We start from the raw sequence: 8,466 nt of genomic DNA on the forward strand, positions 1-8,466 counted from the left end.
TTTCTCCCTGGCCCGTGCTGTAACCACTAGGCTGTGCATCTTTCTACTCACCCCTTCCTTCTTCTGCCTTCCCTCTCCAGGGTCCAGAGTACATTCTTTGTGGAACCGAAGGGAATTGGAATACAGAGAGCTGAGCTAGGTTGGTGCTCGGAGAGAAGTGAGCCCATTATTAGGCAGGAATTGTCTGTTGCCAAATTGTACATTCCAAGCGCTTAGTACAGTGCTCTGCATATAGCAAGCGCTCAAAAATACTATTGAATGGAGATGCCCAGGTGAGGTCAGCCCCCCAGAGCTGGTAGGATCTCTCTAAGGTCACCCATGACCTCCTTCTTGCCAAATCCAATGGCTCCTACTCCATTCTGATCCTCCTTGACCTCTCTGCTGCCTTTGACACTGTCGACCATCCCCTCCTCCTCCATACCTTATCTCACCTTGGCTTCACGGACTCTGTCCTCTCCTGGTTCTCCTCTTACCTCTCTGGCCGATCATTCTCGGTCTCCTTCGCTGGAGCCTCCTCCCCCTCCCATCCTTTAACTGTTGGAGTTCCTCAAGGGTCAGTTCTTGGCCCTCTTCTGTTCTCCATTTACACTCACTCCCTCGGTGAACTCATCCGCTCTCACGCCTTTGACTACCATCTCTACGCAGATGACACGCAGATCTACATCTCCGCCCCTGTCCTCTCCCCCTCCCTTCGGGCTCGCATCTCCTCCTGCCTCCGGGACGTCTCCACCTGGATGTCGGCCCGCCACCTAAAACTCAACATGAGCAAGACTGAGCTCCTCATCTTCCCTCCCAAACCCGGTCCTCTCCCAGACTTCTCTATCACCGTCGATGGCACGACCATCCTTCCCGTCTCTCAGGCCCGCGATCTCGGTGTCATCCTTGACTCGTCCCTCTCGTTCACCCCACACATCCTATCCGTTACCAAGACCTGCCGGTCTCACCTCTACAATATCGCCAAGATCCGCCCTTTCCTCTCCACCCAAACGGCTACCTTACTGTTACGGGCTCTCGTTATATCCCAGCTAGACTACTGTGTCAGCCTTCTCTCTGACCTCCCTTCCTCCTCTCTCGCCCCGCTCCAGTCTGTTCTTCACTCCGCTGCCCGGCTCATCTTCCCGCAGAAACGATCTGGGCCTGTCACTCCCCTTCTTAAACAACTCCAGTGGTTGCCTATCGACCTCCGCTCCAAACAAAAACTCCTCACTCTAGGCTTCGAGGCTCTCCGTCACCTTGCCCCTTCCTACCTCTCCTCCCTTCTCTCTTTCTACCGCCCACCCCACACGCTCCGCTCCTCCGCCACCCACCTCCTCACCGTCCCTCGGTCTCGCCTATCCCGCCGTCAACCCCCGGGTCACGTCCTCCCGCGGTCCCGGAACGCCCTCCCTCCTCACCTCCGCCAAACTGATTCTCTTTCCCTCTTCAAAAGCCTACTTAAAAATCACCTCCTCCAAGAGGCGTTCCCAGACTGAGCTCCTCTTCCCCCTCTACTCCCTCTGCCATCCCCCCTTTACCTCTCCGCAGCTAAAGCCTCATTTTCCCCTTTTCCCTCTGCTCCTCCACCTCTCCCTTCCCATCCCCACAGCACTGTACTCGTCCACTCGACTGTATATATTTTCGTTACCCTATTTATTTTGTTAATGAATTGTACATCGCCTCGATTCTATTTAGTTGCCATTGTTTTTACGAGATGTTCTTCCCCTTGACGCTGTTTATTGCCATCGTTCTTGTCTGTCCGTCTCCCCCGATTAGACTGTAAGCCCGTCAAACGGCAGGGACTGTCTCTATCTGTTGCCGACTTGTTCATCCCAAGCGCTTAGTACAGTGCTCTGCACATAGTAAGCGCTCAATAAATACTATTGAATGAATGAATGAATGAATGAAAAGACGACTGAGTAATCTGGTCAATCTTGATCAGACTGACAAGGAACTGATTAATTAACCATATTTACTGAGCACTCCCTGTGTTCAGAGCACTGTGCTAAGCACTTGGGAGAGTACAATAGGACAGAGTTGATTGACATGTTCCCTGCCCACGTGTTTACAGTCCGGGGGGGGGAACTGACATCAAGATAAATAAATTACAGATATGTACATAAGTGTTGTAGAGCTGAGGAAGGTGAAAATAAAGGGTATAAATCCAATTGCAAGAGCTGATAAATTTGCACCTACCCCAGTGCTTAGAATAGTGCTAGATATTAACAAAGACTATAAAAGAAAATAGGAGCTCCTCTGGGTTTGACTGGCAATCAGGACTTCACCAGCCCAGGAATCCTCTCCAGATCTTAGTTTTCTTTCCTCCCGGCTGCCCCTGGGGAAGAGATCAAAGAGTCAGTGGAGGCTGCGAAGATGGTGATGTAACCATAACTCTTACACTGTAATTCGGGCTGCAATTCTCAGCCGACTCCTGGGTGTGAAAGGATTTCTCCTGAAACTAACAGGATTGAGTCATCTTGATTCATTGATGGCCCATCTGATGGATCCTTCAGGACTGCAGGCTGCGGGAGAAGAAAAGGACAGATGTGAGACAATCCATGTTGCTGTAACACACTGTGTGTTGTCAAGTCATATTTGACAAACATAGTACCCCACTAATAATAATGTTGCTGCTATTTGTTATGCACTTACTGTGTGTCAAGCACTGTATTAAGCGCTGGGGTCAATTTACGATAATCAAGTTGGACACAGTCCCTATCCCACATAGGACTAACAGTCTAAGTAGGATGGAAAACAGGTATTTTATCCCCATTTTGCAGGCAAGGAAACAGAGGCCCAAAGAAGTCAAATGACTTGCTTAAGGTCACACAACAGACAGGTGGCAGATCTGGGATTGGAACCCAGGTGCTCTGACTCCCAGGCCTGGGCTCTTTCCATAGGCCATGCTGCTGTTTGTAAGAGCCAATACAGTTGAGAAATGACTACCTGTGTTCTCCACAACAGTCCCAAATCAGAATCCTCTATTCTTAAATGCAGAATTATAACCCAAGGAATGATCCAGGACCTTGAACAATCCCCAAGTGATGGGGCCAATAGCTCTGACACTCAAAAATCCCAAGCCTCTTGACTCACCTGGCAATCAAAACGAAGTTTAAGGGAAACTTTTCTGACTCCAGAAGCGGCGTGACCTAGTGGATAGAGCACAGACCTGGGAGTCAGAAAGACCTGGATTTTAATCCCAGCTGTCACGACTGCTGTGTGACCTTGAGCAAGTCGCTTCACTTCTCTGGGCCTCAGTTAACCTCATCTGGAAAATAAGGATTAAGACCTTGTATCTACCCCAGCTCTTAGTACTGTGCCTGGCACATAGTAAGCGCTTAATAAATAGCACTATTATTATCATTGGTACAACCATACAAGAGAAGCAGGGTGGCTTAGTGGAAAGAGCGTGGCTTGTGAGTCAGATGTCATGGGTTCTAATCCCAGCTCTGCCGCTTATCAGCTGTGTGACTTTGGGCAGGTCACTTAACTTCTCTGTGCCTGAGTTACCTCATCGGTAAAATGGGGATTAAGACTGTGAGCCTCACGTAGGACAATCTCATTATCTTGTAACTCCCAAACAGTGTTTGGCACATAGTAAGCACTTAACAAATACCATCATTATTATTGTAAGTGGCTTTTAAAGGGAAGAACAAGGAAGACCTGAGGTGGATAGAAATGGAGGGATTTGCTCTACCACACCACGGTGAGCTGTGAGCTTGGCAGATCTGATTATTGCCATTGTTCTTGTCTGCCTGTCTCCCCGGATTAGACTGAAAGCCAGTCAAAGGGCAGGGACTGTCTCTCTCTGTTACCAATTTGTACATTCCAAACCCTTAGTACAGTGCTCTGCACATAGTAAGTGCGCAATAAATACTATTGAATGAATCTGCCTCAAAAAGGCTGTGGTCCTTTCTCCCACTTTAGCTTTTTTGTTTTCCCCAAAAGAGCAAAGCTTACCTGATTGCTGCCCCTAAAAATTAAAGTGGCCTGCTGGAGGGAGAACAGAGGGAGAGGGGAAAGAGTAGTAAGATTCTCTCTTCCTATATAATGGAGGAGATGATGGTAGGAGGTGGGGAGAAGCAGGAGAAAGGGAGAAAGTGGGGAGGCGGCGGTGTGTAGTACAGTGCTCTGTACAGGAAGCGCTCAATAAATACGATTGAATGAATGGGAAGGGAAATGAGCAGTTGAGGGAAACTGCACTCTGAAGCTCAAGGCTAGGAGGGGTTTCGGTCTTGGGAGCCACCATGGCATCTCTTATGCCCAAGCCCAGCTTGCAGCTGAACTGGGACCCCTGTTTCCTACTGCCATCTGAGCGAAAGTGGTGGTCTCAATTCCTCCTGGCCCATCCTGGCCTGGCACATAATTGGCTGGGGGATCATGACTTTAGATTTCATCTTCTCACTGCCCCTCTTTCTCCCTCTCTCAGCCATCCCCCTGTTCTGTTCTCTGGCCATCCTGTCTAGTTATGAGCCCCATGTGAGAAAGGTGCTGTGTCCAATCTGATTTGCTTGTATCCACCGCAGTGCTTAGTAGAGTGCCTGGCTCATAGTAAGCACTTAAATACCATTATTATTAAGGTCCACACTGCTTAAGGTGATCAGAACTCTGAAGATGTTCACTGAGAACTGCATGAGGAAGTAGCATGGCTTAGTGAAAAGAGCTCAGGCCTGGGAGTAAAGGGGACCTTAGTTCTAATCCTGGATCTGCCATTAGAAAAGCAGCCTGGCGTAGCGGATACAGCACAGGTCTGGGAGTCAGAAGGTCATGGGTTCTAATCCCGACTCCTCCACTTGTCAGCTGTGTGACTTTGGGCAAGTCACTTCTCTGTGCCTCAGCTGCCTCATCTGTAAAATGGGGATGAAGACCGTGAGCCCCACGTGGGACAAAATGATTACCTTGTATCTATCCCAGTGCTTAGAACAGTGCTTGGCACATAGTAAGCACTTAACAAACACCAACATCATTATGTGCCTGCTGTGTGACCTGGGCAAGTCACAACTTCTCTGGGCCTCAGTTTCCCATCTGCAAAATGAAGAATCAATGCCTGCTCTCCCTCCTACTTAGACCAGGAGCCCCATATGGGATGGAGACAGTCTGACCTGATGATCTTTTATTTAACCCAGCAATTAGTAAAGTGTTTAACAAATACTACAATTATGATTACTACACAAAAAGGCCTCCCAAATCTATTACTACTGCATTCAGCCTAATAAGTCAAAAGCCATTTTATGTACCATCACCTGGTAAACCTGGTCTGAAAAACACCAGCTGATCACTTCAGGGCAGAGGGAACACGGACTCTTAGAAAGCTCAGCTGACCACAAATGCGGCATCTATTCATAAACTGGGGAGATATCAATCGATCTGTGGTATTTATAGAGCACTTATGTGCACAGAGCTTCTACTATGTGTTTGTGCCACTTGGTTAGACACATTCCACAAGAAGCATACAGTCTAGAAATGGAACACCTCTGTCCTCTTTGGATTAGTATTTCATTATAGCATCCCTCAAGACTTTGTGGTACCACAAATAATTGTGGTATTTGTTAAGCAGTCACCATAGGCTAAGCCCTGGGGTATATTCAATATAATCAAATAGCACAGTCCCTTCCCCATATGGGGCTCACAGTTCAAGTGGAAGGGATAACAAATGATTATGATATTTACTAAGTACTCATAATGTGGCCAAGCACTGTACTACTACTAATAATAATGGTGGTATTTGTTAAGTGCTTACTATGTGCAAAGCACTGTTCTAAGCGTTGGGAGGAGACAAGGTGATACTGTCCCACGTGGGGCTCACAGTTTTAATCCTCATTTTACAGATGAGGTAACTGAGGCCCAGAGAAGTTAAGTGATTTGCCCAAAGTCACACACATGGCAAGAGGCGGAGCCGGGATTAGAGCCCATGACCTCTGACTTCCAAGCCCTGGGTCTTTCTACTGAGTCACGCTGAGCACTGAGGTAAATAAAAAGATAATCAGGTTGGCTGCAGTCCCTATGTCAGTCTAATGGGGAGGGAGAACATGGATTAAATACATTTTACAGATGTGGAAACTGAGGTATGGAGAAGTATAGCAGGCAGATGATGGAGTCAACATTAGAACTCAGGTCTCCTGACTCCCAGCCCTGCACTCTTTCCATAGGTCACACTGCTTCTCAGTTCTATAGGCATATTCTGAGTTGACATATTCCTTTTGTCAGTTTGGGGCTAAACTTTCTCCTCAAAAAAGTGTTAGCCCAATTGGTAGTTCAGTATTCCAACGCAGTGTCCAGTTTACATCAGGCCTGAGCCACAACAAACTGGAACCCAGTAGAACAGCAAGGCTGCCTAAGAACAAAATTATTGGGGCAACTTTTATTTCCCACTTCACTGAACCTATCAAAAACCCCAGTACTGTTGGCTAGGCCTCTTTAGTAAGACAAGAGTAGGGTTGAAGCATTTGCCTGGGTATCTTGAAAGAAGAGAGTCTTACTTGATAATGTTTTCTTCCTCTACACCACTTTGACAATGGAGAAATCTCATGTGGGGTGCCATTAGATAAGTGAAGTCTTCAGACAGATTATAGCCCAAATTCAATTTGTAGTGACAGAAGTGAAATTTAGTCTAGAGGACTGAACACTCTACAGTGTGAGCTCAGGGGCAGGGAACATGTTTATTCATTCATTCAATAGTATTTATTGAGCGCTTACTATGTGCAGAGCACTGTACTAAGCGCTTGGGATGAACAAGTCGGCAACAGATACAGTCCCTGCCGTTTGACGGGCTTACAGTCTAATCGGGGGAGACGGACAGACGAGAACAGTGGCAATAAATAGAGTCAACATGTCTACCAACTCTGTTAAATTGTACACTGTAGAAAGTGTACAACACAATACAATTAGTAGACTTGTTCCTTGACCACGAGGAGCTTACAGTCTAAGGGGTAGAAGAGCGAAGAGCGCATTTCTAAGTGGAAGGTTGGGGGAACGTCATACCTAGAATCACCAGTAAGGTCTCTAACCTCAGACTAAGACAAATATTACATACCTGTTTTTTCGGGTGATGGAGTGTCCTAGAAAACAAAAAAATTTCAGGACTGACGCTGAAGTAGCATGGCCTAGTGGAAAGAGCATGGGCTTGGGAGTCAGAGGAACCTGGATTCTAGTTTCAGCTCTGCTGTGTACATGCTTGTGACTTTGGGCAAGTCACTTCACGCTATGCCTTAGTTCCCACATCTGCAAAATACCTCTACTCCCTCCTATTCAGATTTATGAGCTACAGGTGGGGCCCGATTACCTTGTATCTACCCCAGTGTTTAGAACGGTGCCTGGTATATAGTAAGCGTTTAACAGAAGACATAAAAGACTGAGAACTTACATGAAGGACTAATTATAGTGCTGATATGTGCAGTACCATTCACTCTTGGTCCTGCCAGAGGTGTTTCCAGTTTAAAAGGACACCATTACCTACACAAAAGCAAATTAAACATTAATAAATACAGAACACATACAATAGATGCAGCTTGAAATTAGCCAACAGATAGCTGTACTATTCCCCTCTAGACTGTAAACTCACTGTGGTCAGGGAACACATCTACCGACTGTTAATATTGTACTCTCCCAAGCACAGGAAGTGCTCAATTCCGTCGACTAATTGATTGATACTAGCTGGATGTGATCACGTTATCCGGTAACAACCTGATAGAGTCCTGCCTCAGCTGGGTTTGGATTTAGGAGCCCACCAGGATTCAACCCAATCTCTCCTGCCTGAGTTTGAGGCCCATAAAGTTTGGGATCCAGCCTACCGAAGCTCCTCAAAATTTGAGGGATTTTTCTATTCGACATGTAGACCCTGGTTTCTCCCCACCCCTGCAGCACCTTGCAGTAGGAAATGCACTGGAGGGTTAGAACCTTGGAAACTCTTGATAAATCAGTGACTACTTCAGGCTGATTTTACCTAGCCGAGTTGGGGCCCTTCTGGAGCAGGTCCTCCACTGTCTATTCACCTCTTGTCATTCCTCTGGGGTTCTTTCTCCCCTCATCCCATCCTACCGGTTGAGTGGTTCAGACTAACCCCCAAGGTGGAGATTGGTCCAGGAGGACAGATGCTACTATGGAAACAGTCCAAAGTGGGTGATGAAACTCCAGGTTGTGCTACATGCCAACAGAGCAGCCCAGTTCTAAAAATGGGGCTAAGACTAGATGGCCGCTCATTTCACTTCCCCTGCCCCAGGTAAGGGAAAGCATTTTCTGCCCAGTCCCAAAGAGAACTATAGGCCCAGAAGCCAAGAGCAGGAGATCAGCAGGAAACTGAGCCAGTGGGCCTGAGATTGAGACCTACTCTCATCTGGTTAGTGAATTATTCCCTTTTCCTCCCTCTTCATCAATTTATTACTCATGACCATTTCCTCAAGCAGTAGGCATGCAACAGACTTTAAATCAATTTGACTATTTTATAGCCACTGGGCTGCAAAGTCTGAGGAGGAAACAGTTTAAAAATGATGG

The 8,466-nt window shown here is 47.0% G+C and overlaps 1 long non-coding RNA gene across 1 annotated transcript; it reads right to left on the minus strand.

Annotated features, from left to right (window-relative positions):
- Positions 1-2,139: 2,139 nt before the first annotated feature.
- Positions 2,140-7,553, minus strand: LOC114813231. Its single transcript, XR_003760906.1, has 3 exons — positions 7,340-7,553; positions 3,070-3,125; positions 2,140-2,498 (listed from the first exon to the last, which is right to left on the minus strand). It is a non-coding gene; the product is annotated as an uncharacterized LOC114813231 (long non-coding RNA).
- Between the last annotated feature and the right edge of the window lie 913 nt (positions 7,554-8,466).

This window comes from Ornithorhynchus anatinus, chromosome 7, assembly GCF_004115215.2.
Source record: "Ornithorhynchus anatinus isolate Pmale09 chromosome 7, mOrnAna1.pri.v4, whole genome shotgun sequence".
NCBI lineage: Eukaryota > Metazoa > Chordata > Mammalia > Monotremata > Ornithorhynchidae > Ornithorhynchus > Ornithorhynchus anatinus.